At 41.3% G+C, this 20,729-nt stretch overlaps 1 protein-coding gene across 3 annotated transcripts in view; it reads right to left on the bottom strand.

Moving 5' to 3' along the window:
• Positions 1-20,729, bottom strand: part of TPRG1 (tumor protein p63 regulated 1) — a 373,176-nt gene that overhangs the window by 327,751 nt on the left and 24,696 nt on the right. Inside the window, exons 1-2 of one of the 3 annotated variants that reach the window (XM_086399080.1) lie at positions 15,557-15,677; positions 8,473-8,646 (exon numbers count right to left, since the gene is read on the bottom strand). The exons of 1 other annotated variant lie outside the window; for it this stretch is intronic. The gene's annotated coding sequence lies outside the window, so the exon portion shown is untranslated. Of the gene's footprint in view, positions 1-8,472; positions 8,647-15,556; positions 15,678-20,729 lie in introns of those variants that run through there. One more of the 3 variants, XM_086399037.1, reaches the window with a different exon arrangement.

Raw genomic sequence — 20,729 nt, 5'->3', positions numbered from 1 at the left:
CTTGCTTTTTCCATGATCCAGCGGATGTTGGCAATTTGATCTCTGGCTCCTTTGCCTTTTCTAAAACCAGCTTGAACATCTGGAAGTTCACGGTTCACATATTGCTGAAGCCTGGCTTGGAGAATTTTGAGCATTACTTTACTAGCATGTGAGATGAGTGCAATTGTGTGGTAGTTTGAGCATTCTTTGGCATTGCCTTTCTTTGGAATTGGAATGAAAACTGACCTGTTCCAGTCCTGTGGCCACTGCTGAGTTTTCCAAATTTGCTGGCATATTGAGTGCAGCACTTTCACAACGTCATCTTTCAGAATTTGAAATAGCTCAACTGGAATTCCATCACCTCCACTAGCTTTGTTCGTAGTAATGCTTTCTAAGGCCCACTTGACTTCACATTCCAGGATGTCTGGTTCTAGGTGACTGATCACACCATCGTGATTATCTGGGTCGTGAAGATCTTGTTTGTACAGTTCTTCTGTGTATTCTTGCCATCTCTTCTTAATATCTTCTGCTTCTGTTAGGTCCATACCATTTTTGTCCTTTATCGAGCCCATCTTTGCATGAAATGTTTCCTTAGTATCTCTGATTTTCTAGAAGAGATCTCTAGTCTTTCCCATTCTGTTGTTTTCCTCTATTTCTTTGCATTGATTGCTGAGGAAGGCTTTCTTATCTCTCCTTGCTATTCTTTGGAACTCTGCATTCAGATGGGAATATCTTTCCTTTTCTCCTTTCCTTTTCACTTCTCTTCTTTTCACAGCTATTTGTGAGGCCTCCTTAGACAGCCATTTTGCTTTTTTGCATTTCTTTTCCATGGGGATGGTCTTCATCCCTGTCTCCTGTACAATGTCATGAACTTCTCCATCCATAGTTCTTCAGGTACTCTATCAGATCTAGTCCCTTAAATCTATTTCTCACTTCCACTGTATAATCATAAGGGATTTGATTTAGGTCATACCTGAATGGTCTAGTGGTTTTCCCTACTTTCTTCAATTTAAGTCTGTATATAGAGACATAAAAGGTATACCTCTGCCCTCCTCAGACAAGCTTTCTAACAAGTTAAGGAGGTAGATACAATTTTTAGAAACTAAAAGACAATTTAGAGCATCCTCAGTGCCTCCATGGTTTCTCCAGGTATAATCAATCTCTCAACATAGATTATGAAGCCATTTAAGATGTAGCCCCGCCTTGAGCTTCTCAGACATGGTGTCCTCTCAGACCTGTGTGTGTGTGTGTGTGTGCATGCTGCCCCCTTTGCCTGAAATGCCCTGTTTTTGCCTCTGGCCTTAGAGAACCATCCTTAGTGGGGCTGCCTAGTCTGTGAAGCCCTTCCTGATCACCCTTTCTTGTCACTCTGTTGCTCACAGTTCCTTAAACTCTCCAAACTCCTTCCCGCCTACCAGACTTTGCGCTTTCCCATCTCTCCCATTCTTATTCCTACTCAGTGCTCAGGTGTCCACTTAAACTCAGCACAGAGAAGCATTGCTTGATGTCCCACAGCATCTAAGTCAGGGTCTCGTCTTATTTTCTGCTAGAATCCTGTTTTCTTCCTTCATTACACTTATGGCAGCCTTTAAGTGAGTAATAAATAATAAATTGTGGCTTAATGTGTTTGCCGGCTTCCTTGTGGCAAGAATGGATTATTTACCACTACCTCCTGGTACATAGCACTGTGTCTGGCACACAAATAATTTTTAAGCGAATGAATGAATTTCTCCATGTTACCCTGATCCTCCAAAATACCTTAGAACATTGAAAGAATGTTATCTTCCAGTACTCTGGTGTCTCAGTCACTGTGCAAGTGATTCCTGCCTGGAGCACATCCAGTAAAACTTATAAAAATTTCTGATTTACAGAAGAGTTGCACAATGAGGGTATCAGCCTCCTTGAAGTAATGATTTTCTCTGTGAAATGATGCAGATACCTGGAGGCATGAAGCTTCACTTCCCCACTGAACTGAAAGCATCACATGATTCTTTGAAAATTGCTGTCTATGAATTTCCCACGGGGAGGCTTTTTAGTAAAGCTCCCTGAAGTCTGGTGAAACATCACTCATCGTCAGGTAGGATCCAACCTGGTCCTATAACACGCTCTCTCCAAAAAGTGTGCTCTGTGCGACGGACACACCTAAACAAGTTCGAGAAGAGGGGCCGGACTAGAAAAGAAGGGACTCAATGCTGTACCAGACAAGGACGCTGAAGGCACGGGAGGTGCTAAATGAGAGCAGAGAGTGTTTGCAGGGTGTCTGATAGCCTCTTATCACTCAATTCAACTTTGGTTGTGTATCCCAGAGGAAAGGCTCCAGGTGGGGAGAGGTTTGTCTTTATTTAATATGAGGAAAAACTGTTTCACAGAGTTGTGCAGAAGAGAATGGGCTGCCTTAGAAAGGTCTGACATTTCGCACAGAAAGGATGCAAGACCAGAACAATAGAACAATGGAGGTTGAATCTGTAAGAGACATGACGTATCTGAATGAACAATGGGGATGGTATCCAACAGGTGATGAATACTAATGAGCATCGTTGATTGGATCAGGTGTACGCTTAGATATTTAACCTCCACAGCATCCTAAGCTGTGAGATACTCCTTTTACCCTCCACTTCACAGATGAAGAAACTGAGGCACACAAAGCTTAAGCATGGGCCTTAGGTTACCACACCAGGAATGGAATCAGGATTCAAGCCCAGGTTCATCTGACTCCAAAGCCCATGCTCCAAAGACTGCTAAAATCCCCTGCAAATCTAATACTCTGTGACTTTTTTGCATACTGAGATATCAAGAAAAAAATCAATAAACCAGTCTCTAATGTAACTAATGAAGCTGAGTCCTTTGCTTTCTCCCTTCCATTGTCCTCCATTGTAATTCATATGCTTATGAGTACAGAGCATCTAACCGGGTTTCAAGTTTCCTGTGTGTCTCTGTGTGTACGTGTGCATAGATCTGACAGGGCTAGTTCATTTCAAGTAACCGAGTATGTCTTTGGACAGCTCTTGTCAAGATCCAATAGAAGAGCCAATTCCAAAAATATGTTCCTTTAGTGGTTTTTTAGGGTTCTCTGCTCTGCACGGATTGACAATGTGGTAACAAGAGACATTCTGGAGACTGGATTTAATGCAACCATATGCTAGACAGAATGAGAACCCATATTGCAGCAGACCAGCCGGTACATTTCCATGTTAACAGAAGCTTGATTGCAAATTACATTTAGTCTCAACAGCTCAGTTCACTGCACACAGATGCCATGGGGGACTGTAAAGTTAGCGAGATGTGGGGGAGTACGACTAACATTTTTTTTGAAAAAAAAAAAAATCCTTCAGCTGATAGAATGCCAAGGAGCATCAGCGCTGATGCTGAAAAGAAAATGCTGCTATATTTGTTTTGCCAGGAAAGGAAAAATAATCATTGTCGCGAGTTGTTAGTCAAATTATGAATACGAGCTCGGCTGGTAATTGTCTGATAATACAAACAGTGATATTAGGGCTGTCAGAGCTGCATATACGGTTTGACAGCTAACATGTACATGCTCTCTGAATGAGGAGTTGGTTCACTGATTCCAAAAGTTAAGCAGACAGAAGGGCGGGTGATAGAAGAGAGTTTCCCCAGGATCCTGGCTTTACATCCAGGACTGGATCTGGGTCAGCTTCCCAAAGTGTGGCCAGCATCTCCCCCATGCAGAGATGGATTTGCAGGATTATAGAAGAGCACAAAATGAGTCTGGGTTGCAGGTCTGTCTCTTACTTTCTGTGCAACCCCGGGTAAGTCATTTAACCTCTCTGGGTATAGGTTTTCCCACACCTAAAATGGGGCTGATAATACTCCAACAGGTCCTCTTCCCAAGGATATGGTGAAGCTTGTATGTGAGCATACAGTAAACACATGCTGCTCTATAAATGTTGGGGCTATAAGTTGCCTACTTTGCTGGGTTTCTTTTTGTTCCCATTTTAAGAGTCGAGCTGAAATGATTTCTTGTCCATTGTCTCATGGCTGGAGCAGAGTTTTTGTCTAGGCATGAGCACTTTTCAGTTAGAATCATTCATCTACTTTCTTTGAAGAGTCTAGACACCCTGCACCTCTCACCTAGAACCTATCATTGACTCTTTTATAACATTCATTTCCCATCAGGAAACTAGAAAGCTTTCACCAAATTCCATCAAGGATGCAGGATGCCTTTATTCTCTTCACCCTCCTGTTTTCCAGGTTCCAAGCTGCAGTAGAGACTATTCTGCTCAATAATACATGTTCTCCCCTGAGCCACTAATTCCCAGAACCCTGTTGCAGCTAAGAGTGGCCGTGGGCTAGGTTCTGGCCATAGGAACATGAACAGGAGTGAAGTCTATGGCTTCCTAGCCTTACCTTTAATCTTCTTGCCTCATTCTCTTTCTCCATCCACTAGCTGAGTGGCAAACACTCAAGAACCTGCAGAAGGACAGATGGAAGTGAATTGGGCCCCTGAATGACTGCCTGGAGCATAAGTCCCTGCCAATCTAGTCTAGGCTCTGAAGTGAGCGAGAAAATCTGCTCTCTTCATCCACTGAGGTTCATGGGTTGGTTGTTAAAATAGCTAGCCTGTCTTAAAACCCAAGTGGTCATCTATTTTATCTCACTATACAAAATGTGCTGTTACCAGAAACACAGTGAACATCTCATCAAATACATCCTGAACACTCCATGCCCTTCCATGCCTCCAAGCCTTTGCTTATATGCGATGTTTTCCACTGTTTCCCTCATGCCCCTCAACCCCACCTGTATGCTTTTCTACTGAGCAAGCTCTCACTTCTAGGGTTCAGCTCTGAAGAACCCACTCATATGGAGTTAATTGCTTGCTTTCTTTGGATTTTCACAAAATTTGTATATGCCCCTTGCTGGATTACGGGGCTTCCCCAGTGTCTCAGATGATAAAGAATCTGCCTGCAATTCAGGAGACCTGGGTTCAGTCCCTGGGGCAAGAAGATCCCCTGGAGAAGGGAATGGCTACCCACTTCAGTATTCCTGCCTAGAGAATGTCATGGACAGAAGAGCCTGATGGTCTATAGTCTGTGGAGTCACAAAAGATTCGGACATGATTGAGTAACTAACACTGGTTGGCTTGTAGTGGTATTATGCTTGACATATATCTCCCTCCTCTTAAGGCAGAGAATCTGTCTCATCAAACTCTTGATGAATGCATCTTTCCTCTTTTACTTCTATTTTCTTTCTTCCACTACCTGTGGGATTAGGTGCCCTGGAGCTGTGTCTTCAGCTTAAAGATGAAGGGGCACAGAGGCAAATGTAAGCACCTCTTAACTTAATGAGCTCTCCTCCTACAACTCAGGAAAAGAAAGATCACATCTTCCTTTCTACACATCCACCTTCCAAGGCCTGTACTTGATACCTAAAGAGATTTAAGGAGGAGGATCCTGGCCTGAGAAAAGTCCATAGAGCATGTGGTGGGTATGAAGGATGCCCCTATGAATGGAGGCCTCCTCCCTCTCCCTGATCATCCTGCCCCCCTCACCTTGCCACCCCACTGGGATCTCTACCGATGATCCTTCAAAAAGCAATAGGCAGTTATGGCCAGCGCAGCCTGTCAATCAGGGCTGCTTGGAAGATACAAATGTAGAGTTCTGTTCACAGCAGGGTGAGACGCTCACATCAAACACTGCTTTGTACCACTTAAGGACGCCCTGCTGAGTTCCAGCTCTAAGGGAACAAGCTTGTCTTGTTTTTGTTTTTCCAGTGACTGTTGCTCTTGTTCCTTGTTTTGGTTTGGAATCTGTTTCCCTCCTACCACTTTGGAGTTTTCTGAGACTGGTTTATTTTCTTACCTTCTTCTATTTGTTACTTTGGGTTTTTATATATGTCGCTCTCACAGCCATCCACATAGGCAATAGCTATTTATTTTTAGTTAACTCCTAAAGAGTGCTAGGCAATTCTCCATCAGCAGTGAGGCAAAAGGATGACAAAATTAGGGTCCTGGTTTGAGAATGAGCAACCCAGCTGAGTCCCAGCTCTAGCACCTGGGACTAATCACTTCAGCTTAGTCTCTTGATCTCTAAAATAGGAATGAAAGTATGAATGTAGTTCCTCTAGACTGTAAGCTCAATCAGAGCAGGGATCATATCCATTTTGTTCAAAATTGAACATATTCAGTGCTTGGTATGTTGTAGGTCCTCCATAAAGATTGTTCAGTGACTGGCTGTTGCAGAGACCAAATAAGGTAATACACATTTAAAAAAAAAAACAAAAAAAACTATAAATCCTATAGTGCTACACACAGGAAAGTGTCAGTATTGCACAGATGGGGAGTGCATGGACTGTCCTCAAACTGAGAGCTACTTAGCTATTTTAAGATATTGACAGATACTTTAGTTAATGTGTTTCAAATATGCATAATATCCTTGGAGTGGCCCAGGGATGCAATTCAAATAGGAGACAAGGCAGAGAGGTAATTTCTGAATCTCTTAACAGAGATGAAGAAAAGGCAGGCTGTGTTAGAGAAGACTGTAATGTTCCTAAGCAGAAGAATTACACGTCAGAGGGGAACCTTATGCTCACTTCTTCTAGCAAAATAGGTTTTATTGGCTGGCCAAGGTCATTGGAATCTAGAGTTGGAGAAGAATTCTCTCAAAGGCACATTATTGCTTACTGTGTTTTATATTTATTTATAACCCCACCAAATCTGAAAAATGACTTATGGCAGAACTTGTCCAAACAGATAATCCCGGCTGACATTTGAGTTGGTCCCATCTCTCATCTCATAGACAGGGGAACAAAGAAACTGATGTGTCCAAGGTAACTCAGCTGGGTGACAGTCACTGCTAACTGCATTGCTCAGTAAATATGAGGGTTGATACTGAAGCTTCGAAAATCTTCCCTAATATCCACTCTCCAGGAGTGACTCTGCTCTCCCTGATCTCTTTCATACAGATCTGGTACTGTAATATACTCATCACATCGCCCCTTCTCAATGCTTCCCTGTCCCAGCATAACCCACATGGGTTGTCGTCTATACCAGGTAGCAGTGGGGGAGGTAAGGAGGCTGGAGATACTGTCGTAGAACTGCAAGCTTGTGTACTGCATGAAGTTCACTAAGCCTCCACCATAATATACTCAGTCAATACTGAATGAAGTGAAAGAGAACAGAATCACCACTCCAGACTTGGGACAGAGAAATAAATAAAATATAGTCTCCAGCCCTTAAGGAGCTTAGAATTTATTGGCAGATATACACAAACGCACACAACTAGAATGTAATTTCAACATTATAAGAGACTCAAGTACACAGTCCTCTGAGAGCTCAGGCATTATGCTGGGATGTGGGATCAAAGAAGACTTCAGAGAATAGGAGATATTTGAACTGGGCTGTGAAACATACGTAGGATTTCCCCAGATGGCCAGTCAGGGAGAAGGGTGCTCTAAGGAAAGGAAATAACAAGTTCAGTGACCAAGAGGGGTGGACACATGTGACAATGATAGGGGGCTACAGTTCATCTGGGATGACTATCTAGTATCTTCCTGGAGATGCTCTGGGTAAAAAAATATTCTATGGCAAATAATTATGGGATATGCATCCTGTATTCCTATTTAGAAATTTAAAATGTGTATTTGTCTATCAAAGGCTCTGAGAAATAAATTAGGAGGCTACATAGCCAGTCCAGAGAAATACTGTGGAAGGCCTGAAGAGGGACTGTGGCAGTGCGTACAAAAAGGCATGCATGTGAGAGCGATTTCAGAGGACAAAGATCTAAGATGTACCAAATGCAGAAGAGGAATGGATTTAAGAGGATCTGGTTTTAGCTTGTTGGACTGAATAGATGGTAGCACAATTTGAGAAATTTTTGAGGAAAATAACACAGACCTTGTTTCAGTCCTGTTGAATGTGAGCTGACTATGGGGCAATCACATGAAGATGTTAGCAGATAGCTGACAAGTCAGGTCTAGGTTCCAGAGGTGATTCTGAAGTTCAAGAAGATGCTGGACAACATTATAACCTTTATGGAAAAGATCAAGCACTGGACAGGGCATTGGATTGGATAAGATCCAAGATCCCTTTTGGCCCCAAGCTAGTATGACATTATAGCCAGAGGGCCCTGCTGACGAGTATAGACAGTCCAGTCTCTGCCTAATGATCAAGTCCAAGAGCATAATCTCTTGCAGCTGGTCATGGAAGTAATGACTGCAGAGGAGTTTGACATCGGCACACATTTCAATGAACAGAACTGGTTTTAAAAGAAATGTCTTTCACTAGTAAAAGTCTGTAATGACCCTGTAAAATGGCTCCATTTCTTTGATCCTGGCCTCACTGGGGAGAAACAATGGAAATACAGGATATGCAAGAAACATCATGGAAGCAGTGTGTTCCTTGCAAACTCACTTTATTGACCTTTCCTAGTATCCATGCAGCCTGGGAGAGTGGAGACAGCCCTGGGCTGAAAATCAGGTAGCCGAGGTCCTGACTGTTTCATTAAATCACTTTATGTCCTTTGGAAAATTACCTACCTGCTATGTATCTCAATGGGCTTCCCAGGTGGCTCAGTGGTAAAGAATCTGCCTGCCAATGCAGAAGCCATCAGGAGATGAGAGTTTGATAGCTGGGTCAGGAAAATCCCCTGGAGGAGGAAATGGCAACCCATTCCAGTATTCTTGCTGGGATAATCCCATGGACAGAGGAGTCTGGAGAGCAAAGAGTTAGAAGCGACTGAGTGAGCACACGTGCAAATGTTTCTATGCCTCAACTTAACAACAACATTAAAATAACATTATACGCAATGTTTATTCCTAAGTTTGTCAGGAAGGTTCAGTGAGATAGGTTTGTTTTGGGGGTTTTGTCTATTTAAAAGGATAAATTTTTAAAATTTTTATTTGAGTACAATGTTGTATCAGTTTCTGCTATACAGCAAAGTGAATCAGTTATACATATACATATATCCCCTTTCATTGTTTTTTAATTTCTTTTTAACTGGAGCATAATTGCTTTACAGTGCTGTGTTAGTTTCTGCTATGCAACAACTTATAGCTCCTCAGCTATAAATATACATATATCCCCTTGAGATGGGTTTATTTTGTGAAAGATAATATTAGCAATGGAGACCACCTGTTCTAAATATACATCTTAAACTATCAGAGTCTCAAATGGCCCTGGACACTGAATCACAGGATAGACTCACTTTGCAGATGGGAAACCAAGTCCCAGGGAGGACAGGTGACTTAACCAAGATCAGACAATAGGAAGCTAAGCAGTGTCAGCAGATAGGAACATGTTCTTCCTTCTAAGTACTAGTGCCTTCCAAATACCAAGAGCTGGGGCCATGGATGGAAAGAAACCATAGGCTAGAAAAAAAATGTAGTTGAGTAGCCAACCTATAGTATTCAGAACCCCAACCATTAAATCAAGTCTACGGTGCAAGAAAGCCAGCTAAAACAATTTGCCCCGTATTTCTACAAAGTGAGCAATCTTCCTTTGTGTCAAACTGGGTTTGCCACAGCTGAATCTCTCTGACCCCTCAGCTCAGTGACTTCAACAAACAATAACATGTTCTATAATGGTGAGCATTTTTATATTGATAGCTTCACTGACTAGATTAGATGTTTAGACATATGAACTTCACCTTCTCTTGTAGATCTCCACTCTAACTCCAGAGGGAATGTTCTAGATGGAGAGCAATGAGCTATATTCTGATACCAAATATCTGTGGGAGGGTTTCCCACACCAACCCATTGTCCAGCTATCTAACACTAATGACTTGGGGTTATGGTGAACCCCACAGGTTAAGAGATCATTTCCACAAGACTGTCCCCAAGTCAGATGCCAGTTTTACCATGCATACTTCTGACCAAACAGTTATTAATTCAGGGGGTTCCCACAACCTTCTCCTCATGTTTGATAATTTGCCATAATAACTCACAGAACTTAGGAAAACACTACTTACTATCACAGATTTATTATAAAGGAAACAAGAATCGCCAAATGGAAGAGATGCATAGGGCTACATATCGGGGAAGAAGCATGGAGCCTTTCTGCCCTTTGTGTGTGCTACCCTGTCAGTACCTCATCGTGTTCAGCAGCCTGGAAATTCACCAAACCCCATTGTTTAGGGGCAGTTATGGAGGTTTCCTAACATTGGGATGATTGGTTAAATCATTGGTCATCAGTGTTTAATTCAAGCTCCAGACCTTCTTCCTGTTCCAGACGTTGGGAGATAGGTCTCAAAGTACCAGGACTCTAATCATATCTAGATCTCTTTTCAGCAAACAGCTCCCATCCCAAAGCTATCTAGGGACCCCCAAATATCAGTTATCACATTGAAAAAAAAAAAAAAAGACATTCCTATCAACCAGGAAATTCTAAGGGATTTAGAAGCTCTATATTGGAAGATCAAAAGATGCTCTTATTACTTCTATCACTCAAGAAATTACAAGGGTTTTAGCAGCTTTATGCCAAGAACCGGGGACAAAAACTAAATAATGTATATTTCTTATTATGCCATAGTAGCCACACTTGATTTAAGCAAGTGTCTCCTAACTGACGCTTCTGGATCTGGTTCCTCTTTCAACTTTTCTCCCCACAGTTGACATTACTGTCCTCCTGTAGTGTCATTGTTCCTCCCCCTCCCCAATTCCGCAGCACACAGGGCGAGATCCACATCTTCATCTTGGCATTCAAAGCCCTTTTGGATCTGGTTGCAATCTGTCTTTCTAGCTTTATTTCTTCTACTCCATTATTTGTATCCCACATCACTGGACTCATCACTGAATCCTGAATACATGTAGGCCTTGGTCTCACACTCTGGTAGACCATTCATCTGTTTCCTTTGCACTCTCATAGTCTCATGTTTTCAGGCACACATTTTTTTTTTCATAATATTGTGATGTGTGTACCTGTGTACTTGTTCCACTTCCTCATTAGATGGCCCCCATGTCCAACCCCCACAGCACTCTGCTCAGTGCCTGGTAAAGTCTTAGCCAGAAAATAACACATTTAGGGGGGAAAAAAGGTGCATACATTGCACCAAAACTAAACACCACCATACTCAAAAACAAAAACAAAACACCATTGGCTAAAGATGAAAGCATTTCCATGTAGCTTCAAATCAGAGCTGAGTAGCTGATTCTCCAGACAAGCACTTGGAAAAACCGTTTTACCTGTTCTCCCTCTTGTCTGTTCAGTTGCCTAAGTTGCTTTGAAGTCTGTAAAATGGCCAATATCTCCAATCAGAGCAGTGTTTCCTTTCCAGACAGGAAGACTGCTGCTAAAGAGAGAAGCCACGCTTGTTTTTGAGGTCTGGGCTGCAGCAGTGACTCATCCAGTAAAGCCAGAGGCTGTCTATTTTGATCTTTCTATGTTCAGAGTCTATTTACGGTTGTAATTTTCTTCCTCTCTCTTTCTCCCTTCCCGCCTCTGGTGACTTATCGGAATGGTCACACACATTTGACAAACGGAACCTGTATAAGGAGAGAGTGAGCAGGATGGAACAGGCTTTCAGCTAAAGCCCAGGAATGAATGCTTGTGTTTACAGCTCTGATGATAGGGTTCCGGTAATAACTTGGCCTTTTTCTCCTTGATTGAATATTCCCCTGGGCCTGCCAGTCTGGGCTCCTGTTATTTAATGAGGACATTGGAGCACAACCTCAAGATGTCTGCAAAAATGACCTTTTCTTTGGGCTTATTCCAAATGCAAAGAAAACTAGAGCCCCAGTTTAGACAGGCACTTCTGGAATACAGCTTTGGAATCCACTCTTTCTCCCAGAAGCTCAGAAGTTTAGAATCACACTCTCTTAGAGCCAGAGCGAACCATAGAGATGATCTGGTTACCAGTTTTCATTCCGCTGATGGAGAAATTCAGGACCAGAGGAAAAAAGCAAGTCATCATAAATCACCAGGCAGTCATAGTCACAACAAACTCAGGCTTGGGACCTGAGACTCTAAGTTGTAGTCAGTGTACTTTTGAATGGGTCAAGATAGAAATTAACAGCTGGCTAAATGGTGGCTTACAGGATGGAAAAGCTTCTCTTAATTTCCCCTGTGTGGTACCATGGCAGCATTGCGTTCTCCTTCAGCTATGCTCACAATGAGAGTGGCACAAGCAAAGGAATTAGCCTTTAACTATAAACTCAGTGTCACAGCTTTAAAAGCCAATATAGAATTAGCATAAGAGTCAGTTGTGTGGAGTCTTAACTAGGACAACCTTTGAGATCCCAGATCTTCCTTACTCACTCTACATTTGCATTTTCGCTTTATCTGCAAAATGGGGAATTCACTTCCTGACTGTGAACATCCTTATAAAGTTTAAATGAGAAAACATTGTCAGTAAGTTCTTGATACTATAAAGCTCTGCTCTACTTGTGAAAAGGATTATTATTACGTTGTTAGACTCCTACTTATAGGATCTTTTTTTTTTCAATATGGTGATTTCATAGTCTGCTATGAAAGAGACCCCTTAATTCGAAATGAGAGAATTTGAAGATAATTTTTTGCTTCAGATTTTCCCCATGCTCATTGTAGACTACCTGGAAATCCAGAAACATAATTTTTTTAAATCAACTATCTCATTACCCAGCTATAGCCACATGTTTTCACTAGGTCCAGATTATTATAATTTTGCTTTTTTTATGAGTTTTTCCCCCAGGTCATTAAATATATATAGTATATAGTTTATAATATATATATTGCATGCCTTTCCATCAGAATGCATCATAATATATTTAAATAACAATTATTTTTTAACATTTAAGTAGTTTATTAGTGATTTTCTTAGCATAAGTTTAAAGATTGAATGCAGCCCAACTTGGAATTTCTCTGAGCCATCCTATAAATAGGGTGACCATATGTTCTCTGGTCCAAAACAGGGCATTTTCTTGGAGTAGAAAGTCATACTATTGATAATTATGGTGTGACAAAAAGCATAAATCTGAACTGTTTTGGGCAAAGTAGGACATATGGCCATGCTAAGTACAGTCATAAAGAATTTTAGAAATATCACTGTCCACAGGCAACATTACATAAGGTCAAAAAAATGCACACTCTAGAATCAGGGCATTTGAGTCCAAAATCAAGATCTACCATTGTTAGCAAAAATAACCGAATGGTGCTGAACTTCAGTTTCTTCATTTTAAAATATAAGCTATTACCTACATCTCAGACTTATCTACGTTTGAGTAACAATGTAAATGAAGGTCTGTTGTAGCTCAAACAAACTTGACAGTTCAGAAGGTTTTTTTTTTAATGGTATTAATGCAATGGAGCTGGGTTCTCTTCACATCAGCATTCTTCATGGAGTGTCCTAAACAATTCACATTCTGCCTGAATATGCAAATGATTCCTCCCACCGGCTATAGGATAATAAACAACTGACCCACACAAGGAGAATCTACATTTGCCCTTAGATGGATCTCATTACACTTCACATAAAAGGACAATTAGAGTTTTCTTTAAAGCTGTCCTTTAGCTTTATTGATTACTAGTTGAAGTATAGTTTGCAGTTCAGAAATCCTTTGACCATGTGAGTTCTTTGTCCTCTGATGATATTTGGGTCACTGGGATTATACTTATATGGCCTTTTCTACTCCCTTGTTAAGAAAGAAAGCACAAAGAACGTGAGTTTAACTTTTCCAAGTATCCATAGTATATTTGTTACTGTTGTTCAGTTGCTTAGTCACGTCCGACTCTGCAGTTCCACGGACTGCAGCACTCCAGGCTTCCCCGTCCTTCACCATCTCCCAGCATTTGCTCAAACTCCTGTCTATTGAGTCAGTGATGCCATCCAACCATCTCATCCTCTGTCATCCCCTTCTCCTCCTGCCTTCAATCTTTCCCAGTATCAGGGTCTTTTCCAGTGACTCGGCTGTTCGCATCAGGTGGCCAAAGTATTGGAGCTTCAGCTTCAGCATCAGTCTTTCTAATGAATGTTAAGGGTTGATATCCTTTAGGATTGACTGGTTTGATCTCCTTGCTGTCCAAGGGACTCTCAAAAGTCTTCTTCAATACCATAGTTCAAAAGCATCAATTTTTTGGCTCTCAGCCTTCTTTATGGTCCAACTCACATCCATACATGACTACCGGAAAAACCACACAGCTTTGACTATACAAACTTTTGTCAGCAAAGTAATATCTCTGCTTTTTAATACATTGTCTAGGTTTGTCATAGCTTTATATAATTTCCAAATTCCTAATGAGGAACAATTCCTGAATTCACTGGAGCCTCATAGTTTCCTTCTGGCAGGAAAGGAACTCTGGGTCCTAAAGGCAGTCAAATGGTTGTCTTTTAGTTGGGTTCTTTTCTCTGTGAATTAGGAGAGACTATGGTGCTTATAGTTGGGCTTCCCAAGTGGCTCAGTGGTAAAGAATCCACCTGCCAATGCAGGAGATGCAGGAGATGCGGGTTTGATCCCTGGGTCGGGAAAATACCTTGGAGGCAGAAATGGCAACCCACTCCAGTATTCTTACCTGGGAAATCCCACGGACAGAGGAGCCTGGCAGGTTACAGTCCAGGGAGTTGCAAAGAGTCAGACAACTGAGCATGCACCTACCGCCATGGTGCTTAAAGTCTATGAACTAAGGCGTCCAAGATCTGTACATACATCATCACCACAGAGCTGACCTTTGCAGTGATGGCTTGATTACTGCATTGTGGATACACCTGTCCTTGCCATAAGCATCAAAGTATCATTTATTAGTTCAATGTCCAATTCAAAAGTTTCATTATCACTTTCATAAAGAGTACCTTAAGTATTCATCTTTATCAGCCTCCTTCAGGTATATGTACATTTTTCTTTTCTTCACAGTGCCTCACACAATACTTTGTACAGAAATAAGTGTTTGATCAATACTTGTGAAATGAGCAATTAATTTCCATCTCCTCTCCATTGCACACTTGAAACAACCACACTGCCACTGCCGTTTAGTCGCTAAGTTGTGCCCAATTCTTATGACCCCATACTCTATAGTCCTCCAGGCTCCTCTGTCTGCTTGATTTCCCAGGCAAGAATCCTGAGGTGGGTTGCCATTTCCTCCTCCAGGTGATCTTCTGGACCCAGGGATTGAACCAGCATCTCCTACTTGGTAGGTGTATTCTTTACCACTGAGCCACATTGAAAGCCCTGAAACAACCATACCTTTACAGTAACCCAAACTCTTTTACTTTCTCCTTCACCTGTGCTTTAGTGACAGGAGCAATAAACTAGGAATTACAACAACTGAGTTTAGATGAGAGTGAAGCTACACTTTCCTACAGAAGAATTTCAATTAATAAATGTAGAAGGATTGAGAAAAACAGAAAATGGCCAGAATACCACAATAATCGTGCAGGCAAGCAAGATCAACCAACAGATGCTAAAATTAGTTGGTAAAAGTTTGAATAGAAACATGGTATTTACATCTTCTCATTTACAGTGGAGAAACCCAGCAGATGCCATAGTTAGCAAGTGATCAAGGTTAACGCTTCCAATAGTACCTATCAATGTAATCTGACATGCCCTGAGAAAAGTACGTCACCTGTGCAGTATTCTTCCCAAGTATGGCTTCAGTATACTAACAAAAAAACAACAGACAAGCCAGAACTGAAGGCTATCCTACAGAATAACTCACCAGTACTCTTCAAAAGTGTTAAGATCATGAAAGACAAGGAAAAACTGTGAGGAACTGTTCCAGATGGCAGGAGACGAAGGAGACGTGACAGTGACAGTCATGTGGGAATCAGAACTGGATCCTGGGAAGGCAAAAGGACATTCATGGAAAAACTGGTGAAATCTGAACAAAGTCTGTACTTCAGTGAATGGTACTGCACCAAGGTTCACGGCTTAATACTGATTATTGTTCTATGGCTATATAAGGTGTTAATTAGAGGGAGCTGGGTGAAACGCATATAGGAATTCTCTATAGTATTTTTGCAACTTTTTGCAGCTGAAATCATCCCAAAATAAAAATTTAAAAGAATAGCTGAACTTGAGTGCTAACAATGCTACCATCCTTGGCATGTCCTTGGGTAAGTCACCTAACCTCTGGGACCCTCACCTTTCATCATCTTTAAAGTTAGAAGAACAGCCCTCATATTTTGTTAATGTGAATTCAAAAAAGAGATAAGGGAACTAAGAGCACTTTCACAGTTACAAACTTCTTTTAAAAGGTATTTTTATTATCATTTACCACCACCACCAACACCATCCCTCCCGTAGACTTTTCTGCCTCATCCAGCTAGGGTTGCTAGAACAATACAGGATGCCCAGTTAAATTTGAATTTCAGATAAATAAGAGATTTTTGTACAAGTATATACCATGTGATAATTGAGATACACTTAAAAACCACATGTTTATCTGGAATTGAAATTTAACTTGGTATCCTGTGTTTTCATTTACTAACTCTAGCAATCCTACCTCCACCCAACTTCCATACTCTGTCCCTTTCTTTAAAACCGCTCTTCCTTCCTTCAGTCTCTCTTTCTACAATGTCAGTGCTCTTGGCTCTGAGCAAGGATTCCACCTATACACTATGGCAGTCCATGCTCCGGGAGAAACCTATGAAGGTTAGTCAATAATGGGATTCTGACTCTGGCAAAGCAAGCTCAGGGGGAATGTACACTCAGAGGAATCTCCTCTCTCTGACTTGCAATTGTGAACATTTTTAACTCGTTAGGGTATTTTTATGATCCACCCTTCACAACAACCCAGTGATAGTCTGACGCACATTTTTAAGCCACAGGGAAAAATTGGAACCACCAATAGCCCAGATGAAAGACTACCTCTTGGGACTTGTGGTGTGGTTTTGGGGAGGGAATGAGAAAAAGACAGCATTTGAACATAAAACTTGCACACACATCAGCTCACCATATGGGGAAGCATGACTGCTCTCTCTTCGCTGAGAAACTGAGGCTGAGGGAAGATGGAGAACTCATTTGCTCTCAAAGTCATAAGGAAATGACCGTCTTTTTGTTTTAGGCCTTCCGCTGTGTTCACTTCTCTTTCCTCTTCCATAGCATCTGATCATCAAGGTTCTGCTCAAGGGCCACCTCTTTTTATGAGTATTCACCCCTGATTCTCCAAAGCAGGTGTTTTTTGTTTTTTGTTTTTTGTTTTTGACTCTGCACATTACACTGAAAAGAATTAAGACCTTTACCTGAAGTACAGGCACATACGTCCACATTTGATCTCCTTTTTTGGCTTTGAGGGTCAAGATTGTGTCATGTTCATGTCAAGATTCCCTACAGTGACTCCAAAGGTAAAGGCTTTCTAAATTGGGAGTTGAGAGGCCAAGTCCTGTTCAGATTAACCAGAAATGGCCCATTGGTAACAGAATTACTTCTACAGGTACACTTTTAACATCAGTAAATAGCGCCTGTTTATTCACATATATAATTGCCTACACAGTTTCTAAGATCCTTCCAGTTTGACTCACTGTGCTCCAGGACCTTGATGTCTGCCGAAGCAGGCCTCTAAGCAATGGTCTTGTGCTGTAAAACACCTTCCTGGCTACTGATAACTTCCCATATCACAATCTCTCCTGTTGGCTGAGACTCCCACATTCCTTCTCCCAAACTTGGAGGCGTATCAGAAACATTAAAAGCAAGGATCATCTGTAGAAGATATCCCAGGCTCCAAGGACACTACTAGTGAACTGTAACAGGTTTTCCATGAATCCGCAGCCTGAAATCTCAGGGGATCTTTTCCCCCAGATCAGCTTTAGGAAAGATGTTTGCTGCCTCAAAGGGAAGATTTAGTTTAATTCTAACCAACAGTACTCACAAACTTTATGTTTATATGTTGTTTTACAGGATATTACTGCTGGATTTAAGTAGAGTAATGCATTTTGTCTTTTAAGGCTTTATTGTTGTTGTTCAGTTGCTAAGTTATGTCCAACTCTTCACAACCCATAGAGTTCAGCATGCCATGCTTCCCTGTCCTTAACCATCTCCCAGAATTTGCTCAAACTCATGTCCATTGTGTCAGTGATGCAATCCGACCGTCTCATTCTCTGTCACCCTCTTATCCCCCTGCCCTCGGTCTTTCCCAGCATCAGGGTCTTTTCCCATGAGTAGGCTCTTTGTATCAAGTGGTCAAAGTATTGGAGCTTCAGCTTCAGCATCATTCCTTCCAATGAATATTCAGGGTTGATTTCCTTTAGGATTGACTGGTTTGATCTCCAAGGGACTCCCAAGAATCTTCTCCAGCACCACAATTAAAAGGCATCAATTATTCAGTGCTCAACTTTCTTTATGGTCCAACTATCACATCTGTATGTGACTACTGGAAAAACCATACCTTGGACTATACAGACTTTTATTGGCAAACTGATGTCTTTGCTTTTTAATATGCTATCTGGGTTTGCCATAGCTTTCCTTCCAAGGAGCAAGTATCTTTTAGTTTCATGGCTTCAGTCACCATCCAAAGTAATTTTGGAGCCAAATGGAAACCATGCGAGAAAGAGCTGTTCTTCTTTCCTCACAGTGTTAGGGAGACATCAAATAAGACACAATGGCACCCAACTCCAGTACTCTTGCCTGGAAAATCCCATGGATGGAGGAGCCTGGTAGGCTGCAGTCCATGGGGTCACTAAGAGTCGGATACGACTGAGCGACTTCACTTTCACTTTTCACTTTCATGCATTGGAGAAGGAAATAGCAACCCACTCCAGTGTTCTTGCCTGGAGAATCCCAGGGATGGGGGAGCCTGGTGGGCTGCCGTCTATGGGGTCACACAGAGTCGGACATGACTGAAGTGACTTAGTAGCAGTAGCAGTAGCAGCAACTACTTATAAAGTGAACATCACCAGCTAGGTACCAAGCCTTCGCGTGTATCATTGAATCCAAATGTAACTTTAGTATTACAGTTCCCATTTGAACGATGAGGAAGTCCACGCTCAGTAAGTTTAAGCAAATTGTACAAAGTCATACATCTAGGAAATGATTGGACTGGGATTCAGACACATTGCTGTCCCACAAATACTTTTAACTACACACTCCCCACTTCTTACATGAAAATGCTTTAAAATCACATATATGAAAGAATTTTCACTTAATACTAACAACACACTAGGGGATATAAAGGCAGACATTTTTATCTCTACTTTATAAATAAATATAGATCAGACCTATTTTTGTACAGCTAGTAAACTGCAAAATTAGGAGCCAAACTCATTGCCTGGTTCCACAATCAGATTCCATCAACTAAAGAAAGAGGCATACAGCTCCCTAGGCTATACAGTCAGACTTTGTTGTTTATCCATTCTATATATAATAGCTTGCATCTGTGTATAACCGAATTGCTTTGCATAAACTAACATAACATTGTAGATCAACTGTACTTTAATGAAAAATTTTAATGTAAAAAATGAATAAAAGGTCTTGCAAGAAAGAAAGGCATAACCTTCAAATGCTGTCTGAAAGTAAAATGGTACATATATTTTAATACTAGAAGAAGGTCATGCCACCTTACAAGACTATGGCTCTCCCTTCCATGTGTCTTCTGAGTCAAATTGACTTATTTCATCTAGAACAAGGAATTTTCCCAATGTCAGCACCTTATAGTCCAGAATGGGTTTTTCTGTCTCATGTATCATTCCCCCAAACCTAAATTGCCAGCAAAGTCCTGCTCCCAGAAATTTTATTATCTATAATGATGCTCTAAACTAAAGGAAAGAGCCAAGCTCTGTTCCAGGCATCAGCAGTGCTCATCATGCTGGCAGGGAGAAATCCACCTATGAGACAATAAAGATGAACACCACGAAGGGTATGTTCCCGCAGAAGTACTTTGCTGATCATGAAAGACACTTTAAAAATAAAACAGAACAGAACAGCAACAAAAAAAAAACAAACCAGAGGCTCTGTTTTCTGGGCAGACAATGAAATCTCTCCCTGAAGAAAATGTAAACGTCTGCTGTGAAGAATCCTACAAAAGAAAAGGGTGGTCTTCTCAGAGATCTGAGGTCCTGGAGCTCTAAGAATCCTCATGTGGGGCTGAAAGGCGCTCCTTCCTTTGTGCCTTGTGATTAAAAGACACACGAATAGGGAGATTGAAGAAAGATTAAGTGGGAGAGAAGCTGCTTAAAGGAAGCTGTAGCTGTTCATTTTGTTGCCAACCCCCCTGCCCACCTCTGTGGGCCTCAAAAAGCAGGAGAAGGGAGAAGGTGGGCATTAATCAACTATAAACAAACAACGCTGGAGAAGATCATATAGTCTGGCAGGCCCAGGCCTCAATGAATAATAAGCACTTTCATTTATGTAACACTTTTCAGTTCATAGTACACTTCCAGTTAGATTATTTCTTTTGATCCTCAAAAAGAATAAGAGAAGTCAGCTGGGATTAGAATCCTCATTTCCTATGAGAGAAAACTGAAACCCAAAGAAGGAAAGAAACTTGGCCAAGGTTACACAACTAGTTTGTAGCAGAATAAGAATTTGAACCACTTTCTCTGACTCTAGAATACAGGTTCCCCCCTCCCCACCCCGCATGCAGCATTATTATCATAAAGTAAAAGCTGAAAACAGGAATACCCATTGTTTGAGTACAAGCACACTTCTGTACATAGTTGCATAGAAATCAGTTAAATGAATAATGGTAATGGTAATCTACCTTTGCCATCTAAGATTAGAAAACAGAGAGCATAAGCAAGCATTTAGTACAGGCAGGTACCTAAAAGATCACCTACTAAAATGAATCAGAGTGAATCATTTAGGATCTCATTGCTAGAGCTACTGTTGCTTTGGTAGAAAGTTTATTTAACTTTCTAGCTAACAAACTAAATGTCACGATTTCCTTAACACGGGTC

Source organism: Bos grunniens, chromosome 1 (assembly GCF_055505025.1).
Source record: "Bos grunniens cultivar Pamir isolate PY7600 chromosome 1, Bosgru_T2T1.0, whole genome shotgun sequence".
Classification (NCBI taxonomy): domain Eukaryota; kingdom Metazoa; phylum Chordata; class Mammalia; order Artiodactyla; family Bovidae; genus Bos; species Bos grunniens.
The sequence above is the reverse complement of the archived record's forward strand: the minus strand, read 5'-3'. Positions and strand labels throughout refer to the sequence as shown.